The sequence below is a fragment of the Desmodus rotundus genome, chromosome 1 (genome assembly GCF_022682495.2).
Source record: "Desmodus rotundus isolate HL8 chromosome 1, HLdesRot8A.1, whole genome shotgun sequence".
NCBI classification, from domain to species: domain Eukaryota; kingdom Metazoa; phylum Chordata; class Mammalia; order Chiroptera; family Phyllostomidae; genus Desmodus; species Desmodus rotundus.
This window is the reverse complement of record NC_071387.1, coordinates 56,531,805-56,559,517: the sequence shown is the minus strand read 5'-3', so window position 1 is coordinate 56,559,517 and position 27,713 is coordinate 56,531,805. Positions and strand designations below refer to the sequence as shown.

The following is a 27,713-nucleotide window of genomic DNA, read 5'->3' as shown; positions in this document are numbered from 1 at the left end:
GCAGGAAGCCAGCAGCAGGAGTGGGGCAATGCTGTGGGCCCTGGGCTGGGAGGGGGTGTCCCAGTGGTGCGAAGCAAGGGAGGCAGGAGGGGAGTCCCTGCTGCAGCATACTGTAGTGCTAGGGAGGAGGGTACAGGCACCTTAGGAGAAGAAAGCCTGTGGTGCCCCTACGTGCCTCCATCACGTGACTGGTGTGCCCCTCCCCTCATTAACATTAACATATAGGCAACTTCCACTGCCGGGTCACCTGTCAATGTGGCCCTGCAGCTGTTGCAAAACTACAACTCCCATCATGCTTGGACAGGTTGGGATGATGGGAGCTGTAATTTGGCAACAGCTGCAGAGCCACACAGGTTGTACAAAACTGCTGTCCCCAGACAAGAGTGTTGCACAACCTGTGGCCCTGCAGCAGCAGATCCCCCCATAACAGTGTCGGCAGCAGATCCCCCCACAACAGTGTCAGCAGCAGATCCCCCCACAACAGTGTCAGCAGCAGATCCCCCCACAACAGTGTCGGCAGCAGATACCCACAACAGTGTCGGCAGCAGATCCCCCCACAACAGTATCGGCAGCAGATCCCCCCACAACAGTGTCGGCAGCAGATCCCCCCACAACAGTGTCGGCAGCAGATCCCCCCACAACAGTGTCGGCAGCAGATCCCCCCACAACAGTGTCGGCAGCAGATCCCCCACAACAGTGTCGGCAGCAGATCCCCCCATAACAGTGCGTCACCCACTGATGTTCTCAGCTACGGTGCCCCCATCACTATGAAGGGCACAGTGCTGATAGTTCTGTCATTACTGTGTTTTGCTGTAGAAAGATACAATAGTGTACCGTAGTCTCCTGCTGAATCTACCGTAAGTGTGGAAAGATGTCAAAGCAGAAAAGTATTTCTGCTTTAAAGGATGTTATTAAATATTTTACCACATTTTTTGCTTCAAATTTTTTTTTTACTATTTTCCTCTAAAACCTGGGTGCATCTTATAGTCCGAATAAATACGGTACATGGAAGATCAAAAAATGTTGTAAATGTTTACCCTTTCTTTTGTGTCATGAAAACTGTGTGCTCTTCAGGGACATGAAAACCGGGCATTAAAAGGCTGTTTCTGGACTCTCCATCAGAGCAGGCCCAGGATGCACAGGCCGTTGAAGCTCTCTGGGAAGTGCCTGATGGAGAACCCGAGGTTGGGGAGCCATGCACCTCTGTGTGACTTGGGCTGGCAGGTGCCATGCCCTCTCGGGAGGAACAGAGGGGGATGATATGTTACTGCTCTTCGGATGTTAGTCCCAGAAGGGAAATAGAACAGGTGATTCAGCTCTTGTTTACTTTACCCTCTGAGGCTGAATGATAAACAAATGAAGATGAAGTATCTTCAAGTTGTCTACATTTGCTTCAGAAAAATAGCTAATTACTGCTCTTAGGAAAATGATTAGTATTCAACACATAAAGTGCAGGGCAGTCAAACTTCACTATGAAGAAGAGGACTGCTTTTTCCACCCTCCCTGCCCCCCTCTCTCATTTTTATCGTTGTCTTAAGCATGTTTCCATTATTTTAAAATTGGTAGAAGAGACCAAGGGTCATTTATTTTTTGTCCCAGAAATAATAGATTAATTACATTAACTTTTTTTTCAGGAATCACATTTAATTATAAAGTATTTCCTAAATTCAAAATAGTAGCATAATAGAAATAAAAAAACAAAAAAAACTTAGTAAGCATAAGAGGATGGTGATATTTCCTTTTATTTTCTAGCTTTATTCTTCACATATATGTGTAAACACACGTGTATTATAAATATATTTTATATTTTTGCAAATTTATTAATTACTAAGCTTAATTTTATAACTAAGGGAAAATGAAGATTTTCATTCCGAAATAACTTTTTTTAATACAGTAGACTAAAATAGATACATTTGGCTGCTAATGACAAACCAAGCCATTTTCCGAGTTCTTGCTACTTGTCAGGCACTGCACTAGTCTTGGGCACACTCTTCATTGCACTAAGGCCTCTCTTATTACCCATCCTCCCAAGGGCCCCTAATGGCCTAAAGGCAGAAACCTTCAGTGTATCCAGGGCACGTAAAAGGCTACTACTAGCCATGGAGCAGGTTCCCCTGCACCTCAGTTAATACAACCAGGCTGCATCCATCTTTTCACTTTTTCCCACTGCAGCCTCGTTTCCTGTCCTCGCCCCTCCTTTTGCTGCCCGTTCTTTCCTGTACCACAGACCATTTCCTAACCTTCAGCTTCTGCTATAAGCTTTGCTAGTGGGAAACAAGCAACCTATTGTTTTTTTAGGGGAGGAATTTAAAGGAATATAAACGTAGAAATATGAAGGTCACCTTGGGACCTTTGGTTGGCCTGCGTTTGTAACGTACTTGGCTGCTCACCTTCGTATGGTCAGTGACAGACGTGGCTTCGGCTCTGTGACCTGCATCGTCTCCTTCAGCCCCCTTACCAATCCAGATGCTTTAATTTCAGGTTTCTCAAGTTTGGACCCTTATAATTTTATACTTATTAAAAATCAATTCCTGCATTCTAAACCAGGAGCATAACTTAAGGGCATAGTGAAAACTAAGTGCATAGTGAAAGTGGCCCCAAATGTTGCAGACCCTTGTATGTAGAAGGTGCGATTTCTTGGACAGAAAGGAAATGCGTGATTATATTAAAAACAAAATGCGTACGTATCCCAATAGATATAAAGAAATATAAACCCTACAAATATATACATACAGACATGTAACTAGCATTGGCTGGATAATCTCTGCCTTTCATATGATTTATTTTGGTGGCCTTAAAAAATATTGTATATAGTCTAACTCATTTCTAAGGATTAAAAGTTATTTATTGGGCTCAGATGAAATTTTTTTTGGTTAGTATGTATCACACATTCAGCCACAGACTGTTAGAAAAGCATTCATGGGTAAATTTATTTTGGGTGTTCTGTAGCAGAATTTCAATTTGGACCCATAGCGAGTAACCAAAGATGGCCCAGCTTAGATGTGACATATGTTCTACACGTGGTAAAGTTGAATGCAGACTAAGAAACTAGACATATACACACAAATGCCGTTAATTTTGTAGTGACTTTCAAACACATTTCTAGCTTCCCCAGCGACAGAGTAGTGGAAGAATAACAGAAGTCTTAAACAGGGTGAGAAACCTTAGAATTATTGCCTCCTCTTCTGCAAAACAATATAACAGCCCAGATGTTTTCCCAAATGATAGCATGCTCTTTCCAGATCAGCCAAGACACATTCTTTACATCCATCTGTCCCTGCTCAGTGTCAGATGTCTTCCCAGATTTGAGTCTGCTCTGTCCCATGTCTGTATTTCCCAGCTGCCCCAAAGGTGACAGTAAAAAATCTAGGATGGACCTCGGACTTCATCAAGTGGTGAGCTTTTCAGTGTTATGTATTGCCCACATTGCATCCATCTGCACTCTGTCCTAGTGCTTCTCTGCGTGTGTAGACTCTGCCTCTAGAAAGTTGACATTTCATTGACTGCCTCACGGTCTCTTCCTGAGCATTGGAAGCTGCATTCTAAGTTGTGTCTGGAATAGAAATAAAATCCCACTTTTGGGAGGTATCCAAAGGAAGATGATGTTTAACCAGATGGCAGCGAGGCTCATGATGCTCTTGCCAGTCAAAGCCAGTGCTTCCTCTGAGAAATTTGGGTTGAGGATTTCACATTGAATCCTCCAGGGGGAAGTTCACATGGATTAAAATAAAAATCTTTCTGAAAATAACTATAGTAACATCTTTTACATTAATTCTCAGCTTGCCAAAACTAAACTATAAGAGGTTACCAAATAAGAGTCTTTGTTGCTCTTTTTCTCTTTGAGCCTTAGATTTTAGAGAACATCTGCATTTATTCTGGGAGTTCTTTTTGTATAGCAAGGTTTAGCACATTGAAAGCTACCGTCTTGAAAGAACAATGATGTATGTACGCATATGTATGTGTAGATACATATCTCCACCTAAGCAATTGGATTTCTCAGTGGCCAAGTCATGTACTCATAGGTGCAGAGACCTCTTTCAAGATGGTGGATTTTGATCCTGAGTGAGTTTACTCTCACCGTACCTAAGTCTGTGAAGATGATTTTGAAAAAAGATATAAAAACACAAATATGTTGGTGTGTTATGAGGTATGTGAACTTAAATGTGCTTCATATATTTCTTTGTACCTCTGTATCAGTGATTTCCTACCCATGTGCCACAAGATACTTGTTTATTTATTTATTATTTACTTTATTTTTTTATTATTATTCAAGTACAGTTGTCTCCATTTTCCTGCCACCACTTTCCCCTGTCCCACCCTCAATCCTTCCCCTCTTTGGCTTTGTCCATGGGTCCTTAATACATGTTGCTTGATGACTCTTCTTCTTCTTTCCCTCATTATCCCTTTTCCCCCTCCTCTCTGGTTACTGTCAGTTTATTCTTTATTTCAATGTCTCTGGTTATATTTTGTTTGCTTGTTTGTATTGTTGATTAGGCTCCACTTATAGGTGAGATCATATGGTATTTGTCTTTCACCACCTGGCTTATTTCACTTAGCATAATGCTCTCCATCCATGCTGTTGCAAAGGGTAGGAGCTCCTTCTTTCTCTCTGCTGCATAGTATTCCATCATGTAAATGTACCACAGTTTTTTGATCCACTCATTTACTGATGGGCACCTAGGTTGCTTCCAGCACTTGGCTATTATAAGTTCTTCTGCTATGAACATTGGGTTACATAGGTTTTTTTGAATTGATGATTCAGGATCCTTAGGGTATAATCCCAACAGTGGAATTCCCGGGTCAAAAGGCAGTTCCATTTTTAGTTTTTTGAGGAAATTCCATACTGTTTTCCACAGTGGCTGCACCAGTCTGTATTCCCACCAACAGTGCACTAGGGTTCCCTTTTCTTCACAACCTCACGAGCACTTACTGTTTGTTGATTTGTTTGCGGTAGCTATTCTGACTGGTGTGAAGTTTTAATACACGCAATACCTGACTATTTAGTCAGGGGCACCAACCTCCTTTGCTTTAGATTGTCAATGAAAAAATGACAGCAGCCAACACAACAATAGCCATCTAGTATCAATGAATCAAAACTCTACCTATTTTTTTGTTAGTTTGGTAACAATGTAATATATTTTTGGTGTGCTGCAGAATATGTGTGCCGTGAAGTGAAAAAGATTGAAAATCACTGCTCTGTAGTACTTAATCTAACAGGTCAAAATAAACAAATATTTATTGGACAATGAATGAAGTTCTGTCTCAGAATTAACTTTATTTTTTAGCATAACCTTCACAAAAGTCTATTTCAGTGTATACCTAGGCTAACCAACTGTGGGCTTTACTGAGGTGAATTAAATGCCTGCCTATCATTCAATGTCCATATTTTAAGCTTTTGGAGAACAGGTGTCACCATTGCTCTTTGGATGTCTCCTTTGTCAGTCAAACCAAACCACTTGCTGCTTTTTTTCTAGACTATTCGTACGCCTCTCTGAGTGCCCTGTACCCAGGACACTCTCAACATAAGTTCATGGCTAAAGGCTGTTCATGGCTATATTTAGCAAGTGAACAAGAAATTTACTTTCCTGTTTTATTTTTTATTTTTCTACACTTGAAATTTTTCTACATATTTCACATTTCTATAATGTGAAAACAAAATATTTGTATCCCATTTCCAACAATAGATTTGTTTCTTTTATTTAAAGCATAAGTCAACATCTTCCCTGTTAACAAAGCTTTACTTTTGTAATCCTCCCCTTCTTGGCTGTAATCTGTGCTCTTTCTCCCTCTGTATGAAAGAAGATTCAGGAGCCCCTGTATCTTCTTTCTTGTAGAGTATACTCCTCATCTCCTTAACTGAGGCTTTTCACTTGACTGAGAATTGTCAGGCTGACAACAAGGTCACATGTTATTAAAACAAGTTATGTACTTTCACTGAGCCTATTAATACATCATAAGAATGAGGAATCTTCCAGGGTCTTGTGGCCATCAAAAGAGATCATACATTTTACAATGACCAGCCTTGTACCTGTCCTGAAGGTGTACTCGGTTCCCCTCTCCCATGTCTTTTCTAAATTTCCATCTTACTTATCACAATTTTCTCCTTGTAGGCAGTTCAGTGGTTTGCATGGAGTATGAGTCTAGCAAATGGTTGATAAATGAAGTATTGAGATAATTCAGAATGGAATTAATGTGCTTCATCTGTTCAACCCTCCAGAAAATAAGTTAAAGCAAAGTAATATGCTGCCTGTTTTTGCACCACACAAGGTGATTCAGGGCCATTGTTCAGGCCGTTCCAAACTGTTCAAGGTTAGAGCAACTCTACAGAGACTATTTTCTGCTTCCCTAGAGGGCTTTCTGTAGTTATATTTTTCTTTTTGTCTTCTGTTATTTTTGTAAAGAAACAGCTTAAGAAAAACCATTGTGGCTTCTTTAAGTTGATTGAGGATCAGAGTTCAGTTGATATTTGTAGGAAGACATACTAAATCGTGTAAAGCAAGCTATTTGTGTTTGGCCTAGCTCTTGGTTACAGGAAGATTAACATGGCAACCATTCTAACAATTCTTCGAATTATGTGGTTCAGTTGGGCAGTTATTCTAGTCTGGGCCAGCTTGACTAATGCATACTGCTCTCTCATGCATCTGCGGTCATTCAGCAGAGGAGCTGATGGCTGGATAATGATGGAATATGCTCACTCACATATCTGGAGGTCGGCAGGCTGTCTGTGGTGAAGAGAGGCAATTAGGCCACATGTCTCTGGAAGTGTTTTTTGTTTTTTTGTTTCTTCCCAGAGTGGCTGCTGTAAGGTTCATAAGAGCAGCCCCAGTGGCCAATGACATGCCAAGTGTCTGCTTGCATCACATTTACTGGTGTCACTATCTAAAGCAGGTGATGTGGCCAACTCTGTTTCAGAGTTTATAGCCATTTTCCATCTACCATGGAGGGCAGATGAAGGGCTAACTATTCTTGTGTTCATGTTTGGTTTGCTCTTGCCTCCAACAGGGCACCTGACCTTTTCAGGGACAGATAGTCTTATGCATTCAGTCCTGCCATTGTGCATACTGCCCAGCCCCATCTCTAGCTGAGAGTCCTGTGGCTTGGCCCACCTTTATTGCCGTGGCTCTTCTCCTGAAGCTGCAAGAATGCCCCAGGGCCTGTCTCCCACCTCTGAGGAGTACAGGGTTGTGGGTTGGTAGGAATGCCTCCATCTGCTTTCCAGGAACTTGAATGGGACTTCTTTTCTCAGCACTCTGAGAGCAAAGTGGCTACCAAACCCAAGGAACACAAGTAGCATTCTCTCAAACTAGCTTATACTGGTCGATGCTGACAGCAAGAAGAGAAACCTGCTACCACTCTCCCCTTCAAACAGATGCCCCAAACTATACCACAGTTCTCCCTGAGAGGAAGAACTCTGTACTTTCTGAGTATGTATTGACTTTTCTTTCTCTTCCTGTCTTCTAGAGATCTGGGATTGGCCCAAGGGATAGGATGTGGCGTCCCTTGGGTATCATTATTAGTAATAGGTCAGCTCCATCTTCTCTTAGAAGCCCTGCCAGGAGGTGTATGTTTCCATCACCTGTCAGCCCAGTTTGTTGATAGCGTGTTTTAAAATAAGTAGTGAGGTGGGGGTTGGTATTACCACTAGTCTTCAGTTTAGGTCTTAGCTACACCTGAAATACAATCAGAGAACTTCTACCCAAATCCCAATATGCATAATTTTTTTATACTTCTTTGCTTATTAGTTCAACCCGTGATCTTCTCTCTATTTGGAACAGGCTGGCTGGATCCCATTTCTAGTTTGGTCTGTTCCAGGGCTTGACTCTGCTGATGGTGCTTCAGTGAAGCCTGTGCATGTGTGTTCCCAGTTGAGAGTCGTTGCTCTGAGTGGCACTCAAAGTCAACTTTTGGGGGATATTCATTATGCTTGGAAAATTGAATTATTATACATACAAATTCTGCAGAGATGTTGTTAGTGATTTTCAGAGAATGCCAGTTAATGATTTTCCTTCACAGTGAACTGATTGAAAATGGTCAAAACTCCCACACAAGTTGGAATGTGAAGCCATTTATAATGACTGGTTCTTCAGGCTGCTGAATAATTGTCAGTCTTGCATCTTTGTTAATCTTTTAGGAGTCACTAGTCTTTGCTTTTTGTTGTTGTTAGTTTGTTTAGTTTTAATGGAAAAGTGTGGAAAAAGAAAAAAGACCTGCATTCACTCTCTTACCTATGATAATGAGGGTTTTATTGTTGAAAACAAGAAATTGATGTGATATGGAAGAGACAGGGATGGAATTCAATGAGTCAAATTGTAAAACCTTGAAAGTCACTTGATGGAGAATAATCATATAAAGGAGACATTTCCTTATGTAGCGTCTAGATTGTGAAAAAAGGTAATGACAAAATATGTTTTTATTATAAATTATGAGGAAGTTAAGATCAATTAAGAAAGAGATTAGCAGTCATTGGAACTGAACCTTTTGGAATAATTAGGAAAGAAAGAGAAGAAAATATTCAAAGGGAGTAAGATCTCTGCTGAGCAAAAACCATCCTCAAGTTACAGTCTTCCTGGTACTTTTCGAGGAGCTTTTCCACCCATGTATCAAAGACATGCCAGGATTAAAGTTTATTCAACCTTACTTTCTAGGCAGAATTGATATTGCTGTCGGCTGTGGTGAATAATTGTTATGGCAGCTACAGAATAAGCTCGCTTTCAAAGTCAAGCCCATGGAAGAAATATTCTTCTCATACTCTGCTCAGGTGCTGCTGCTTTCCTAATTCTCTCGTTTAAATGACGTGACTAAGGGCTAAATTCGCAGAACTGTTGAGCAGCAGATACAGATGTCTTGGGTGTTCTTGTCAGGAGCTCTCAGTGTCAGCTCTTTAGACCACGTGGCCAGTGTGTCCTGCAAGAAACCCTAGGGTGTGTTTTCTCTAGTATAAATTACATAATATTCTATTTCTGGTTTTCTCGTTGATAAGCTTTAGCTTTATTTAAGTGATTGAAAAATATGGTGTCTTCTCAGACGGGATACTATTTTACCGCAAATTGTGTTGGAGAACATGTATTCAGTTATACACACACACGTGTGCGTTCCAGCAGACGGATTGTCAGATAGCCAACTGAAATGTAGTTGGACTTAAAATAAGTTTTGAGAGCCACTACTTACACAGAATGTATTGTAGGCTATATTTTTGCTTTCCTTTTTGCCTCATACAGGGTGGCAGGAGCAGTGGTAACTAGGTACTGGATGGCATACCTACTTCTGAGCACCATGCATGCATTACAGTCTTTGCTGCAGCTCTTCAGCTGCGGAAGGCACCGTATGCATGTAAACTGCATGTGCTAAAATGGTACATGGACATGTAGGCCTCTCTGAAAATATGTATTTGGGAATGTAGGCATCTTATTGTAAATACCAGAACAATATACAAGCCTATAGAACATGAAGAACACAATTTTGTGTGCAGAGAACTACTTTTTAGCAACATAGATTAATCCTTCAATATTTCAAAATTCTGGATATACAATAAAAAGTGGAGAGGCCATCTGTTTCCGTCAACTCTGAATGATTCCATGTTAGGGTTTCTGCTTTGAGCTTGGTTTTGTTCAGGTTAATCAGTGATGTTTGTATTAGTCTTGCACTCCTAAATTAACCTGAATGGCCCTTTTTAATAGCCTTTCAGATGTTTCACTTGGGATTAGTATGTGGACAGAGATCTGAATATAGATAAGCTAAATGGACGTGTTTGAAACATTAGCACCTACTTTGCATGATGTCATCGATTGAAGCAAGAGCTGAGAACGGCATCCTTCTTTTGGAATCTTTTTTTTTTCTTTTGTCATCGTCACTTTATCTGGCAATGGATTTATGAAGTTTAGGAGGGTGTGTGCGTTATATAGAAAAAGAAATAGAGCAAGGCAGTCTTGAGGGAATATATACATTATTTTACCATAAACTATGATATTTGCTGTCAGCTCTTGGTAGGTAGCCATTGTCAGGGTAACTAGGTCACACCTTCAGGTGCTAGTTTGCTAAGATTTCATGTTAGTCACCAATGTGCATTGAATAATATTAAATACCATTGTGTATTTCATTTTAAAAAGTAAAAGACAGTTGGCTTGATATCCTAAATAAACATTGGAGGTTTCTATTTGTGTTGTGTTCCCATATCCATCCTTACAAGGCAAATATGCACACATTTTTATCTATGTTTAAGGTCTGTAACCCTTAAAAATGTAATTACTCCCATCAACTTTTTTATTTAATAGAAATTAGCAAAGGTGTCACTTTATGGAAAAAATACTTGAGTATTTGTCAATAGCCTACTTCATTTTCAGAAAAGTATGGTAAAGTATTCCAAGTGATATACTGAGTTAAGTCTACATAAAATAAATTAGAGTTACTTTGGGGAGTTATCATGCTAAAACGCTTAAATCTGGTTGTTACTAATAGTCTTCTCACTGTAAATTCTTCCCTGGGTCATCTCATCCATCCACGTGATTCTAACTGTCACTGTCATGTGAATGATACTCGAAACTGTATTCCAGACCTTGAGTGCTCCCTATGTCTTTCTGTCTCTCTTACTAGATGACATCATCCATCCCTGTCTGCTCACAACTGTTCACCAAGAGGCAAGGAAACTAGAAACTTGAGACCCCAGTTGTTTCCCCTTAAATAAAATGAATACTTCCTTAATATTCATAACATTTTTCCAATGTGTGTCTAACTTCCTCTCTTCCATGCTCTTCCAGGAATCAAATCCAAACACGCACGTCATTAACTTGCATTGAAACGAATACAGCCACCTTCTAACTGACCTTGCTCTTCGTTGCGGACCCCTAAACTCCCTTGACAAAGATGACGTTTTAGAATGTGAAAGATTTCCTCTTACTCTCTTGGTTCAAAAAATATCTATCTCCACACTTCCTGCCAAATAAACCCTACAGCCCTCCCGGGTTCCCACATTCGGACCTTGTTGACCGTCTCCACATCACGCGTCAACACATTTTCCCACGCTGTACTCCTAACCCTATCCCCAGAGCAAAGCTACCAACCAGAGACCACACTTCAGACAAAAGCTACCATGTAGTCAACGCCTCTGCACCTCGGTCACGCTTTTCCCTGAGCTGAAGTCCTTAACACATTCCTGTCTACCAGAATTCTCCTCCTGCTTTTAGGTCTGGCTTCACGACCTCCAGCCAAATTCATCACGCATCCCTTTGTGCAGCCTTAGCAGTTGACTCTTACACAGGTTTCCTCTGTTCACATGCACGTGTCCACCATCGTACTGTGAGACTGTTGGGGGACTGTTCTTGGACCCTGCAGGTGCTGGCGTTTGATGTAGAGAGCCCGAGAGGCACGTAACAAATGTTTATTAAATTGAAGAAATAGTACTGCTAGTTAATGTTATATGTGAATGTAATTTTTTCAAGTAACATAAGAATGTGCTCTATACAAACATTCTGAGTATGTTATATATTTACAGAAGACACCTTCATTCAATTTTATTATGGGCTGAATATATTAATTAAAGTGATTTACCTGAAAAAGAAATACAACACTTAAGCTACTCTGCCTTCTCATACTTCTCTCCATCCCTTCTTCCTTTCATCTTTCCTTCAAGTTGGTGTTCACCGAATCAGTGTTCATGCCATTCTCTCTAGGAAGCTTGCTGTAACACCTTGGTTTTGGTTTATCCTAACTTTCACATTTCTCCTAGACTCTGTGGCAGTGTGGATTGGTTTGCACATTTCTTGACATCTTGGAGATCAGCTCTTTTGTTCATTATATATTTTGAAAGATCTTATTTACAATACTTGTATATTTGTGTCTATTATCACCTTCAGACAGAGATACATTTACAAAGGAACGGTAACAGTTATGAGATAAAATGTTGCACTGGTGGAACAAGAAAGCATTGCAGTAAGATAAGTTGATGTTAGGAGTGAAGTTTGAACATGTGTCACGGACTTCTCTCTTTGCCTGTGCCAGCGGTACAGCAGAGTTTTAGCTTTACATCTTCTAACAGCTCTGAAAATGAGGAAGAGTAAACCTATGACACAGATGACTAATGTCTATAAATTAAACATTTTGAGAAAAATTATGATTATTCCTGAAACTGAAACCAGGGAAAAAAGACTTCTCACCTGGTTCTTCATAATGAAGACAGTGTCCTATTGTAAAGAAATTCTCTGCATCATAATGCATGTTTAACTCCCTTTAAACACATAAGACAATTGCTTATTGAAGTCCCTCATTGTGACCTGGAGAGTTATACTCCAGAACAATTTAGTAAAACTAGTTTTCCAGTAGACAACAGAAAATAGTCGTGGTTCCTGACCATCTAACCGAAAGATCACTTTTATATTATGTGGAAGAGTGGATGAGACTCCATTACTCAGCTAATTATGTGGAGTGATTGCTTCTCCGGCCAAGCTGTGAAAGTTTTGTCCATCAGTTTGAGACTGAGATCCTTGCTATGCAGAGATGAAAGCACAGCTGCGTGGTTGGTAGAGTGGAGTTGCAGATTTGAACATTGATTCCTGTGAAGGCCAAGTGTGTACATATTCTTCAGAAAGCTGAGGAGGACAGTAACATGTGTTTGGATAGGCCAGTCACCCTCTACGTTGAGATGGACAAAGGGAGCACCCGTAATTTCAGCCTTAGTATATATGAAGTATGTTGGATCGCTTCTTAAACAGGATTAATGGGAAGTCAGGGAACTACCAATCTATGCCATAAAGTCTAAATATAATCATTTGAACCTGAAAATCCTTTAAGAAGTTATAAACAAGTATCTATATCATTCATTTAATTGAAAACAAAAGGTCTTTGTAAAAATTTAACTGATTAAACAGTTATAATATATGAACTTTGATAACAAATGAGGTGATGTCTATATAGATTCAGTCACAGGAAATGATTAAACACTTCAGAATATCTACCAAAAAGCACAGCTTTGGCTTTAGTTGATCTGCATAGCCATTTCTTCTAAAAAAAAGTCACTATGGTTTTATCATAAATGAAATCTGCTATAGTTTACTCTCTCTAGGGTCCAGCGCCATATACATGTTTTATCAGAATGGCAGTTACCCCCTGAATTATCTCATGTTAAACAATACATAAATAGTTTTAATGAGAAATTTTTCATTGAGCATCTGCCTTTTGAAGAATAACCCAGAAGGAGAGCGATTTAGTCATAAACACAGTAGGGATGCTGGGGCCCACGCACCCCTGATGCACTCTGCCCCGGGTTAGATAGAAAAACTGAAAGTCAAGTGATTGGAATGTGTCACCATCTGTCTGTACAAAGCAGTAGGCTTCTCGATGGGCGGGATTTAACTACTAAGACAAATATTATTCTCCCTGCCAGGAAACGGATTCATATATAAAGGAAGAAATGTCTGGGAGTAAAAGAGAGTTGAGAGTTAGCCAACGTAGTTCTGATTCTTCCACTGCATTTTTTTCATCTCACAAATGATGACAGAAACTTTTAAAGATATGAAAGTAGGTGCTGGAATATTCTTAAATCTCTATCATATTAAAAACTTACCAGGAAAACTGATATCCCAGGAAGATTTTTTTCTAGAACCTCACTCCCCGCGTGTCAGGAAAGTGCAGTGGCCAGGCTTTAGGAGGAGTTTGTATGTATACCTGAACGTCACATAGAAATCACCGGGGGGAAGAAGATTGGCTTTATTGAGTGACTTGGATGCTGTTGCCCAAGGAGCGGGTCTGTCAGGATTCAGACAGCTAAGTTCATGTGATGCGTGAGGTATGCTCCCAGAAAACAGGAGTCCACAGGCTTGCAGCCCCAGTCTTCCCATCATGGAAGGGGGAGGAGCTGCGACAGAAAAAAAGTAAATTGAAAAATGACTTTTTCTCAACGGGAAACATTTTTTATTACATTTTATGTTCCTCTGAGTTCCTGAAAACCTGTAAAATTTGGCCACTTGATTAGAATTTGCCATGAAACCTGTCGTGTGTATTTTCAAAGCTGTATTGCTCATTATTGTATCTTTATGACAATCAACACCTACAATAGCATGAGTTATTGTAGGGATCCGTGGCTGAAATACACGTTCTCCATTCCTTTAGTGGTGTGCGCGTCACTCGGCAGCCTCAAGCCGTGATCGCTGGGCAGCTGCAGGAGCCTGGGTCTTGCAGTCCACGTACCAACTATCTGTGCTGTGGGGGGGGCCGTGGGGAATGTTGGCTCCCTGTGCCAGTGAATTCAAGGCTGAGATATTATAATTTTTTCGCCTGTCAGGTTGCTGTCATTTTGTTAAGAATTATAGATTGTATGTTTCCTAAATTTATAACAATATGTCAGTCTAATGCAACTAAATGAAAATGAACAACTCTGGGTTGTTTTCCACATATGAGAGAAAGGTCTATTGTATCACTTATGAATACCTTGTCATTGGAAACTTGTGTCTGTTTAATTGGCATGTAGCATGCTTAAATGCAACAGCCACAAGTTATCTTTAAAGAGATTTTTAATGTCTTCATAGGAAGCCAGCTCAGATGATTTCCCTTTTATTCAGGAAGCCATGGACTGGGATACCCTTCTCTGGCTAAAGGGGAACTACTCAGCCATGCCCACTGTCTTCAGGTTGCAGGAATTGAGCTGTTGTTGGGGAAAATGGTTAAATCCAAAGGTATCTGCACCTTATTCTAGATTGGTGCTCAGGAAACCCCTGGCACGTCCAGGGTCAGAGTGCCGAGCTCACGTGTGTGGACAGAGGCCGTCCCTCCTTGCGTTCTCCCTCAGACACACACAAGGAAGCAAATGGGCTAATAGTCCAGCCCTTCTTTCAGCTCCTGAAGGTAAAGGTGGGTCAGTATTCACTTGGCATGTAGTTACTTTGTACTTGGTGCTATGCTCCACCCTGGGAGCGGCTGCTCTGGTGAGGCAAAGACAGACAGAGTCCAGGCTTCCGGGGCTCACGGCATCTGTGACATAGGTACACCAAATGTATGGCATTGTTCCCGAGGGGAAGGCGTGACTGGAAGTACATTACACAAATCCATCACATAGTTTTATCCCTGGTAATCCTCCCTCATTTTCTGTCCTCAGAATACCTCCAGGCCCTACAAATTGGATCTTGAAATTATTTTCAACTTGCATAATATATATGTATATGAAGTCATGTCCATGATGTATACTTTAACTGTCTTACTATTTTATTTGTTGATTATACCTCAATAAAACTGAAATTAAAAAAATATTCTCAACTCTCAACTTCTCATCTACTTCACTACTTTCCTCATAGAAATTTACCCTTATTTTGCCACTGGGCTAACAAGTCCCCCAATGGCCTCTCTATCTCTGCTCCGCACCCCTTTTTTTTCCTGCCTCAGTGTATTTTTCACGCTGTAGTTGAAAGGATATTTTTGAAAATGGCACTTTGATAAGCAACATACCCTCCTAATACACACACTTACCTCTGCCTTTACAACTCTTCTTTACCTTATGGTTGCTCCTAGGAAAGAGACCACAGTCCTTCATGTAATTCCCTCAGGCTTCGCCTACTTTTTTTCCTAATTTGCTGAGTTTATGCTACCATTACATGAAGTCAAGCCTTTAGAATTTTGCATGTAGAGGACTGACACCCCTTTTAGCAGCAAAGGATAAAGAGATTTATGCGTGTATGTAATTTTGAGCGCTGATTTCAGGTATTTTTTGGTAGTTTTTCCTCTACCTCGTTATTTTCTAGATGTCTGACCTCCTGGTGAGTACCGTATTAATATTTTGATATATTAAAACATACTGTATAAATTCCTACCCTATGTTTTCATTAAAATAAAGCATTTTTAAAAATAAGCTTATATAAAGAGGGAGGAGAGTTCAAAAATTGAAAACAGAATCATAGTTATGTTTCTTTTGGGTAGTTTCATAAATTGACAGCTTGTGATTCCAAAGACTTTTCAGAAAAAGCCTCATACACTGACAAATATAAATAAACTCCACTTGGTAATTCTTTGGTGTTAAATTCAGGCTCACTTTTGCCATATAAGAAGAAAATTATTTGTATTTAGGGGAAATTTCCTACCTCCATGGATAATACACTCTTGAAACCTAAGTTACAGTTAAAGGTTTATTTTTGTGCTCTGGTAGTTTTTATTCTAGATAATGAAATAATTTATATATGATATTTGGAGTTTTCAGACCTGATCTTTGTTATTTCTCCTGGAGAAAACTGTTATTACCTCTGTTTTCAGAATCTGTCTTCTTCCTTGCAGTAAAACAAATAACCATCACAGTTTGCCTTTCAAACCATGAGAAATGCTACGGGATGGATTAAAATGGTGTAATTTCTTGTCAAAAAAATTATTTAGACAGGTGTGAGTCACGTTGTTTTTGTGCTTGCTTCTCCTGTCCCCACTCCCATAAACGATTAAAGACCACGGGATAATGAGCATTTTGTTTACTCTGTTCTGGGTCTGGGAGGAGAACTGAAAAGCTAGAGGGGAGCGTGGATTGCCCCTGAGAAATTGCAAGAGCATGCGTTAGGAACCAACACTTAGATTCCTGAAGTTACTGTATTCTGGGCCTTAAGTCAATGATGTTTTAATTGGAAGGGAGCTCATCAAAAAGTTCATTTTTCTATGTCAGGCTTTATCAGATGCTTAGAGAGACAACACGGGGTCTATCAGTCTCAGGTTTGCACATCTCTAAATGAAGAGTGTGAATGTAAATTTTTGTGCTGATCTCTCCACATCTTATTTTCATGAGCTGGAGCCTTGCTCGTGACCTATCACTTGCTTTTGTTCATCATTCAGGTTTGCTAATGAAATATTTGTAAGTCTTAATTTTATAAGAACTTATATTTTTCAGATCTAACAGTTCTATGGTATTATCAACAATAGTATGAATTTGATAGCAATTGAAATGTCATTTAATTAGACTTGGTGTTCGAGAGCATCTCAGGAAGCGTATTTGGGGGGATATTTTTCAGAGTCAGAACAAAAATACCTAAGTACATCCAACTAACCAAAAGCTTTGGGAATAACTCTTGAACAACTTAGATATTAATAAGGTAATCTAGAGATTTCTACAGTCTCATTTATTCATGACAATATAAAATAATTATAATGAGTTACTTATAAATGATTTTAAATTTTGAAACAATCCCAGTCTTATAAAAAAGTGGAAATTGCAATACAAAGAACTGGTTTTCCCAGCCCTTTGAAGGAAAATTGATCCCATGATCACCCTCAAATACTGTATTTCCTCCAAACAAGGACGTTCTCCTACCTACCTACAATGCAGCCACCGACATCAGGAAGTAAACACTAATGCATCGTAGTGTGTAACCTTCACACCCCATCCGCCTCAGACCACATTTCAGCAGTCGTCCCTATTCAAGTTTCTCTAACTGTCCTCAGAGGTTCAGGATGAGACTTTGCCCTTAATTTTCAATCTGGTATTTCTCCAGTCTTTCTTTGACATTGCTCATCTTGATAACTGTGAACATAACAAGGTGGTTATTTTGTAAAACTGTTGTCATTTGAGATGTTTTGCTGATGTTTACTCCTGATCCCATGGAGGTTATGGATCTGTGGCGGTAATGTTGTCTTAGCCTGTTCAGGCTGCTGTAACAAAATACCATAGACTGAGTGGCTTATAAACAGCAATTTACTTCTCATAGTTCTGGAGGTTGGGAAGTCCAGGATCAGGGCCCTGGCACTTTTGTTGTCTAGTGAGGGTCTGCCCCCTGACTCACAGAGAACCCTCTTTTGTATGTGGCCTTATATGGAAGGGGTGAGAGGTCTCTCTGGGGCCACATTTATAGGGTGGAATCCCATTCATAAGGGCTCCATCCTTGTGACATAATCATCTTCCTAAGGCCCCACCTCCTATGCCATGCCATCACAGTAGGCCCTAGGATTCAACGTAAATTTTGGGACATACATTTAGTCTATAGCAAATATCATGGAAGTAAAAATACTGTGTTTTGCTCAACACATAATTTTGATCTGATTATTGATGTTAACTTTGATATTTTGATCAATGTTATTTCTGTGAGCCTTCTCTATTATAAAGTTACTCTTTCCATTATATTTAATAGATTAATATGAGGTGTTACTTTGAGACTATGCAAATATACCATTCCTTCTGAAACTGTTCAGTATTCATCCATTCACCCATTTATGGGCTCAAGTCTTTGTATTTTATTCAGTATGTTATAATTTGTCAATACATGTGTGTGTGTGTATAAAAACGTACATATATATAAATTCTGGTGTTCATATTAGCCCACTTTTGGCTAATGAGAACCCTGTTAAGCTAGCATTTTTGTCTTTAACATGTCTCTGTTATTTGTTGGGTACTTTCCTATACAACAGATATCCTAGGTACGTCTTACACTTTCATGGTCCCGGTGCTGTATGGAATCAGCCATTTCTCCAAGAAGCTCTGATTCTTTTTAGTAGAGAATCATATTTAGAAAAAAGATCTAGATGCTAGGTGTGACCATTGCTGTCCAGTTTATCTAAAGAGAGGATATGTATGTGTGTATGCACACTCATTAACAATTACATTCATTTCTATGTCAATGTGTATGTTTTTTAAAAACCATGAGTTGAGCGCTGGCTGGTATAGCTCAGTGGATTGAATGCCGACCTATGAACCAAAGGGTTGCTGGTTCAATTCCCAGTCAGGGCACATGCCTGGGAAGGTCCCCAGTAGGGGTCTTGCAAGAGGCAACCACACATTGATGTTTCTCTCCCTCTCTCCTTCCCCTTCCCTCTCTCTAAACATAAAGAAAATCTTAAAAAACAAACAAACCATGAGTTCATGCCAATACCTGCAATTCCAGCTCACCATAAAGTCCATTCTAGTTTTCTGTTTTCTATAACATTAGATGGCTTAAAATTTTTATTTTTATTTACATTCACCATAATATAGTGGAGCAGCCAGGATGATTGCTTGGCCCACTTTGACTTGAGTCCGTTAGAATCCCTAACTTTTACAAAGCCAGCACACAGCAGAGGCAGGGCCAGCCCCGATTCTCCTTCTGTGTTTACTGTTTTCTGCTTTTGTCTCTCTTTCTGAGAACACAGGGGTTTAACTTTTGAACTTTAGCTCCTTTGTACATATTTGTTTTTATTTTTTCTTAAAAAGTCATATTATGATTTAAATATAAATTTATTTAAAGTGGTTAATTTTTTAATATTCAAAATAAGACAAAAATTTGGATGATGTACAGGGTACCATGACACCTGCTTTTTTGTAAAAATAAATTAATAGAAAGCAGATTTGCAAAAGTGGATTTTTACTGGATTTTGTTATCTTAATGAGATTTGCATTCCTGAGGAGGGAATAAAAGCATAAATATTTACTTAATTATTCAAGTATGAATAGTGTTTCTAGGTAGGAGAGGGCACTTCCCCCCACTGTGAATTTATCTAATTTTGAATCACAAAGAGCGTGATCATTTGCTAAGGCAAAGCACTCATAGCAGAGAGGTTTAACTGAGTTAATGCCATGTGAAATTGCAGCCACCACAATCAGACGAGTGGTAATGAAATCTAACTGGATTTGTGTTCTGCTGTGTAGACATTAGTTCATGATTGGTGGCATAACTGCATACATTGCTTCTACACAAGTTTGCTTCATTCTGTGCCAAGAGTGCCTCTTCAACATGTGACGAATATTTCAGAAAATGTAGCTTTGTTCTGGAATGCTCTGTGGTTATCTAGTTAGTATGCAGAATATTTAGTAGCTGCTAATGAGGCTCCTATCAGTTTATCAATGTACAGTTTTCTATTCTTGCATGGCATAATTCTAGGAGAAATCTTTGGAGACTCTTGTACCCAGTAACTGCCCTTAAGAGACACCTAATTCCATTCTGAAATAAAAGCTTCTCTGATTGATGGATGGACAGCCATATTAACCCAAGCATACCGTCTGTACCCAGTAACTTACAACGAGGATCTGGGACTAAAAAGTCATTGTATCTGTTCATAATTGCTGCTGGGGGGCCAGATCTTATGTTATTAAATATGCCATTTGAAATATCATTTACTAACTGACAGTTTTCTCCTGCATTAGATATTTTCCTTCCAACTTTGAGTAGCCTTTGACTTAAAATTAGAAACTACTTTATGTATTTTTTCAATTTTACTCACATGAATATCATTTTGATAATAGCCCAGAGACCAACTTTGCCAGAAAACATTGATTTAGCTTTTATTTCTTCTTATTTTTCTGTTTTCAGTCCCTTATTCATTCACTTTCAGGGGCATTGATTTTGAATAATATGGTCATGATGTCAAAACAGTACAAATTACACCCTGCCACCATCTGGAATGGTGAAAATAAAAGCTTTATTTACACTGTTTTCTTCAAGGAAAGACTGACACATGTTCTCCACCCTCACCCCCCTTTCAGGGACTATTCTGGAAAGAAATGGCCCTTGCTTGTAGTTTGATAGTGCAGTTTTTTCTGTAAGATAATGCCTTGGAAACTTATTTGCCCATCAACAAAGCAGCGTGTTCCAACCAGCAAGCCCTGGGCCATCTAGCCTCTGAGACACTGATCTGTCGTCTTAGACAAAGCTGTTTGGGGCAGCCCTGGCTGGTCCCACCCCGCTGTGGCCTAACGTCAGAGAGTTGATATGCCGAGTCTACTCATGTGTACTTCTCTGGCCTGTGTACTGTATTTTGATGTCTGCTCAGAGCAGAAGCACTGCCTAGATAACTAATTAGAAATTACAGAAGGTTAAAAACATAAACATAGCACTGAACTTGAACTTCCTAGGGAAATTATTTGATATTTAGCATCCTTTTACACTCTTTCGTTTCACACATTTCTCACCCATGTTTGATTTGTTAGCATACGTGGCAGAATTCTGTCTTTCCCTGGGCCAACTCTTAAACAAATGAGGACCCCATTGGTATGTATCAAACATTGGATTTTTTAAATGTAGAACTGTTTTAAAATTATTATCTCCATGGAACTTTAGTCTCTACTTCTTTCAACTTAAAATATAAAAAATAATTAAATATTCAAATTATTTTTGTTGTGCCTTCTCTTATGGGTTGACTTCAGTGAAGAGTTTTATTTATTCAGGCCCTGGCTGGGTAGCTCAGTTGGTTAGAGCATCATCCTGATACACCAAGGTTGCAGGTTCAATCCCTGGTCAGGGCACATACACGAATCAACCAATGAATGCATAAATAAGTGGGACAACAAATCAATGTTTTTCTCTCTCCAATTAATAAAGTTTTATTCAAAGAACAGCAACTGAAATAGAGGAAACATGATGAAATAAACATATACCCAATCTAGTGTTAAAAGATTTATTTTTATTTTTGCTATATGTATGACCTGAAACAAATACTTAATTTGGCTGAGTCTCTGTTTTATATCTATAGAAAGCCATAGTTTCTACAGAAAATCATGCCACCCTTGCCTGCATCTCAAGGAACCCTTATAAGGCCCAAATGCTTTAGTGTTTTCAGTCATTTGCAACAAAGCTTTTCTGTTCCAAATATTTAGAGCTATTTTCAAAGTTCGCTTTTGGGAACAAGTCACATTACAATACAGATTTACTTTTTATGTTGTAGATTAATCAAAAAGTCTAGAAATCTTGTTCAGAGAGAGAAATGAGGGCATTTGTGAGCTCTGAAGAGGTTACTTGACAAGATACTACCCTCTAAATTCACTTGCGTGTTTAGATAATCCCTGTTTTTTATTGCTTGCGTACAGTACTTTCCCACCTACAGTTTATTGCTGCAGCTTTTGTTATACCGTGCCTTAGAGTCTTATGCCTCTATTCTATTTAAATCTACTGTGGGAGCTCGGGTTGGAGTAAGTGAATATTTCACTAGATGCCAGGCACTGGTGCCAGGCAGTGCTAGGCACATTTAATTCATTGTCTCATTCAACCCTCCTGTCTGGGAGCTGGGTGCTATTCTTATTCACGAAGAATCTAATTACCACGCAGATACTATTCATCACAACCTAAAGATTCTCTAGATTACTTCATACCCAGTGTCTGGCCCAGTCCGGGCACAAAAGAGGTCTTCAGTAAATATCTATAGGATGATGATGCCATTTATTGACTGTCCTGTAGATTTTTAAAACTAATAGTTTAAAGGCTCCTTTTCTTTTAATATAATGAAATTTTCATAAACATAAAAATACTTTATTATTTGACCATCTTTAGACCTATATACTTAAATTTTTCAAAAGAATTTTCACATTTTACTGGGTATAAAACACACTGACTTTTTGTTGCATAGGTTAGTACCGTTTCTCTAAAAGCACAATACATTGCCTTTCAGTATATTTAAAAGGTCTAACGCTTTTATTTCAGAAAATATTCTTCATGTCATCCATCTAACATTTTGACTTTTTTATGTTAATGAAAATTTCCCTTAGTCCCTTCATCCTTAAGAAAACAGAGAAAGAAACAAACCTTTTCTGCTTTCGCTAGATTACATAGTGAATACCTAAAGCTGTAAGATATGCAGCCACTGAAAATCTTTGCTCCTGTCCGTGGAAGAAGACCCAGAGTGCTTGCCTCAATATATAACTGAGCGATTCATTGGGGTTTTATTATTAATTTGAACATGAAGAATTCCATCACAGTATTCTAAAGGTGGGATAGCAGAGTATAGATCCATATTCAATTGTGTTCTTTTCAGTTTCATTGTGCTTTCATGTAAGGTTTTCATTATGTGGTTGCAGTTTTGACTTGTAGGAACTTAAAGCCAATGTATCAGAGAAGCCTTCCTGTAAAGGTGGAAAGGCAGTAACTGAATTTTATGTTTCTAGTGCGGCATCTGCACCAAATTAAAGAAGGAACCAAGTATAAATCATAGATCTCAATTGATGAAAATTGTTGTCTAGATAAATAAAGCATAGGAGTATAAAAATAAAGAAAATGGCTATTAACAACTATTTTTGTAAATCTGTAAGTCTAATACTTAAGACACTTTTAAAAAATTGAAAGAGGTTATAAGATAGTTTTTGCCTCTTAAACTTATGTTCAAATTTGGAGAGGCCAAATTTTTAGTCACAAAACAATTAAAGAATGATTAACTGCTAAATGAGTGGCATTAAATAAGCACAGTGGGAACTGAGAGACACAATATGAGTGAGCACTGAAATGTTCGCCGATTCCCTTCATGTGTCTCATTGCAGGTGCTTATTGAACACTGTGGTGGTTAGAAAGCAAGTAACGTAGGCCCCTGCCTTCCAGGGGTCTATGGGTTCAAGCGTACCCATTGACTGTAACGGGGATTTACAAAGACCACGAGGTGAGAACTTTTAAAGAGGAGCCACTATGAACTGTTTGATACTCAGAAAAGTGATCGAAGGGAATAAGTTTTCTAAAAGGGGTGGGGACAGTAAACAGCTCATTCTTTCTCTAGAGTCTGATTTTGCTTTATTGTCAGTTTGGCGAGAATGGCAGTTCTCTATATTGTCAATAACATCTACATGATCAGGTCTACTTGCCAAATCGGTTAATGCTGCTTTTAGAAAAGCAAGCTCTTGGGGTAATTGACGTGAGTCTTCTTCATAAAAATTTTTGCTGTAAATCTGAAAAATTGAGGATGTGGAACAATGACAAACAGTTCTTCATAGAAAACTCCTTTAGATCATTTGGGACCAGAGGCAAAGCCACCACCCTGGTTGTATTCACTTGGAGTCCCAGCAAGATTAGGCAGGAAGAACTGCTTGGGGCCACCTTGGAAGGAGGCCTTGGCCAGCAGTTTAGTTTTGTAGTGTCTTATCAAACAAGTGAGGTTCAGGGTTTGCACAATTGGAGTGAAAGTAAAAGCATCATTAAATTGTTTATGGATGAACAATGAAATTAGTTTTACTGAAAAAACTATGTAAAAGCTATTGATCGTTCACAGACATCTAAAGCATGACTCCCTGCAAAACAACATCAGGGTGTTTTGTACATTCAAGTCCTAGATAGGTCAGGGGTCATTCATAGAAGTTCTATAGCAATGGGATGTTAACGCTGGAAAACGCTGACATTCATTTTTCTCTTTCTTTAATGGAATTGTAAGTTTCATATCAGCATATTTCATTAAGACACCAAACAGATTTAAAGAATGTGCTATATTTCCAGGCCTATTATAGCTGCCATTCCAAACAAAATATGTATGACTTCTATGATTCACTAAGCACAAGTATGTAGTAATATGCCCTTTAATGGCCTCTCAAAATGACAGACCAAATGGCTTTGTGAAGGTCAAGTCTGATTTAAATTGTTGATGAATTAATAGCTAATTCTGCATGATTGAATATTAATATGGAACAGTGATAAGTAAGGCACTTTAAAGCTTAATGAGCACATTAATGAATAGGACAAAATGTTTTTTTTCTCACCTCATGTACAAGTTTAAAGCTACGAACATATTGATAATTTGTTAACTTTTGATAGCTACTTTTTCCTGTAAAAGCTTATATGGTTAAGGTATAGAGGGTATTGCTTTTTTTCCCCAAGTCCCCAGTACCCAACATTTGATGAGCTATCAAAATTGATATCATCAAATGGCCTAGGCAGTTTTATATAAATCACTAATAAATGTAGAGGGTGAAAAAAAAAGCAATTAACATCTTCTAAACTATACCCACTGAGATAAGCATTCCAATTAGAAATTTCATTATTTCCACCGTTTGTTTTATGTTGAATACTGAGTTTTATTGCCAAATACCTGACAGTCAAACTGGAAAGAAGCCACAACTGTCAACATATAACTGCCCCAGCTCTTTGAGTCTGTTACAAGTGTGATGTTTCTCATGAAAATTTAATGAAGAAAGTGCATTCAAAGAGGTTCTGTGCATAGGGGGAAGGATAGAATTTAATTACCCTTATTAAAAATAAGAAAGCAGTGCTCTTTACATTCTCTGTCTGATTAGTATGCAAGAAAGATGATCTTTGTTGTACACTCGTGTATATGAAAAGGAGCTCTGGAGTGTTCCTTTTGAGCCAGGAAAGAAAGGAAAGGACATGCAGTTGTATTAGCCCGCTTTCCATGGGGCACAAGTCAGTTTTGTCAGCTCTCCCCAAGTGAGGACTTCATTGCTTATAAGTGGTTATTAATTCTAGAATTTTGGTAAGTCTTGAGTAAGTGGCTTACCTTACTTAGGTCTTTGCCCCTTGCCACTGATGGGCACAGAATATTGGCTTGGTTCTTTAGAGAGATGAACAGGGAGAGGAAAAGCAATGACTGGCAGAGCCATGCCGACGCATGCTAATGGGACCGGGGAGCTAGCGAACCACCAAGGAGGCGGGTGCGAGGCCCTGGGAAATACAGAGACAGCTCCGGAACCCCTACCTGACTCTTACTGACCTGAGCTGGTTGTGTTAAATATGGAAAATTACAACAAAATCTGAGAACTGTCTTAGCAACTCTTTGGTAGGTGACTAAGGCAGTAGAGTTGACTTCGGAACACTTGAGGTGAATTCTTTTTATCCTTTGAATCATTTTGTGTCAATAGCTGCCAAGTGAGATGTTTAATGGTACACTGTGTGCGGCACAACAGCTATTGATGTTTCTGCTTTTTTTTTTTTTCAAAATAACAAAAGAACTATGCTGTAGATGTAAAATCACTGACAAAACCTTTAAAGCCATAAAGAACAGCTTGATGAAATAGTGGAATAGATTAAAATGAGCATAGCCTAATTTGAAAAATACTCTTTATTCAATTTCTGAGTTTCAGCATCCCCTTGGGGCCCTAAAAACTCACCTGGAGAGTTCATTCTTAACCACTGTTTCTGACGCGTGTCCGCTGTGAACCTCTGCTTAGCTGACAGCGTGTAAGCACTCAGATAAATAAAGTGTATCACTGCGTCCTCAGAAGAGCCCTGTCTTTCAGCTTCAGTAAAATGTAGCCTTTGAAGTTAACTAATTTTATAACTATTTTAATCTCTAGCCCTAACTAGATGGTGGGATAATAAAATATTCTCTAGGGAATTCATCTGTCAACCTGCCTCAGCTTCTTCTTTTGGTCCGTCACAAATCTCGGTTTGCGAGAGCCAGAGTCTCCACTTTTTCCTATGAGACCGTCAATTTTCTCCGGCAGTAACCTGGACTGGGTGTTCAGGGCACCTTTTCTTTCTTGGGAGCTTTTTTCTTTGGTAGTATTTTAACATTCTTTCACTATTCACGCTCAAAAGTCTCTCTACTCCTGAACTATTTTTCTGATCAACTATCAGAAGTACTTTGCTACTATGTATAGTAGAAAAACTTCTTTTAATCCTTGGGATGTACTCATTCTTAGACTTGGAAATACTGGAGGTTCTCCTACAACTGGACAGTCCAGACCAGCTTGATCGTTACAATGAGACTGGAATAACTCATGGCAGAGAGAGAGAGACACTGATGCGAAATGAACAGTGAGTGCAAGACAGATGGAGGTCCTCACTGCTATGGTGGCTCTGAGGAGGAGATGGTGAAAATTTCAGTGTGGGCATAAAAAACTTCCCATGAGAGAAATTGGGGCCTGATTTAAAAGAACATTGCTGGTCAGATTTAGGAGATTGAGTTTACCCCAAAGTTAGAGAGGGGGGCAGTGGAGAACATATTGGTTTGACTGAACACAGCGGAGGCATCAAAATGGAGCCTTTCCCCTAGAAATTATAACTCACTTAAACGTGAACAAGACTCACAGGACCACACCAGAAACTGTAGAAGGAAGCCGTTCAAGGAGAAGTCATGTGTCACACCTGATGATTTCTAATGTTCGACTCACTGGTGTTTGTGCTTTTGAGTCGTTTTGGAATTGCTGCTCATGAAAATTCATCAGAAATCACCAGGGATTGTTGATTAAATTAACATCAGGCCTAATTGGAAGTCAAAATGTTTCAAAATGGTCTTCAAACAAACAGCCGAGTTGTAATTTAGAAATTATCACCAATATAACTACATTCCCTTAAGTGTTTGAGTAGAATATCTTTCTTCTTTAAATCTTGTTTGTATTTTTTCCCGTTACCATTTAGTCCCCTTACACCTCTTTCTGACGCTGGCCAGAAGAGATGGCGTGTGGGTCATGCTTGGGGGTTTCAGAGGACTTCATTTTCTCAAGATCTAAGATCTGGGGCAATTTTGATATGGGGTACGGAGAAGTGAACTGCAGATGAGTTGAAGTTTCAAAATTTAAAAACTTCAACTATTTAATGACCAAAAATGGTGCCGATCTCTTGAATGGGGAAAAGTATTTTCTTATACTAAGGTGTTGCTTTTTGAGTTGCTTTTGTTCTTTTTTTCCTTTGGAAATGAAAACTCTCAGATAATTTTCTGATTAATTGAAATTTCTCACCAAAGAATTCATTTACGTTGAATATCACACTTGTGAAAAAATATACATAGTTTTACTTGAAAGTTACAAAAAAGAATACTAGAATTGAACACAAGTTAGCCCAGCCAACCATTTGCTTTTTCATCTACCTGCTAAGCTCGGATCCCAGGGTTTTCCCTCAAGAAAAGTTTCCTGTCTTAAAGCCTATACTGGTGATGATCCCTTCCAACTGGCCAATTCAACTCATCCCTGCAGGCCTTGGGCACCCTTTCAGCATGGTCTTTATCACACGTGTTCTTTGCTAGGCGTTGGCCTCTCAGACTGTGTACTCTTCCGGCCGGGAACAACACTGTGACTGTATCCTAGTCTAATAATGCCATGCTGCCTGGTTTGTATTAGCTTTTCATCAAATACCGACTTCGGTAAAGGAAAAGAT

The 27,713-nt window shown here is 39.1% G+C and overlaps 1 protein-coding gene across 16 annotated transcripts in view; it reads left to right on the top strand.

Moving 5' to 3' along the window:
• Positions 1 to 27,713, top strand: part of PTPRD (protein tyrosine phosphatase receptor type D) — a 517,292-nt gene that overhangs the window by 284,557 nt on the left and 205,022 nt on the right. The gene's annotated exons all lie outside the window — the stretch shown is intronic.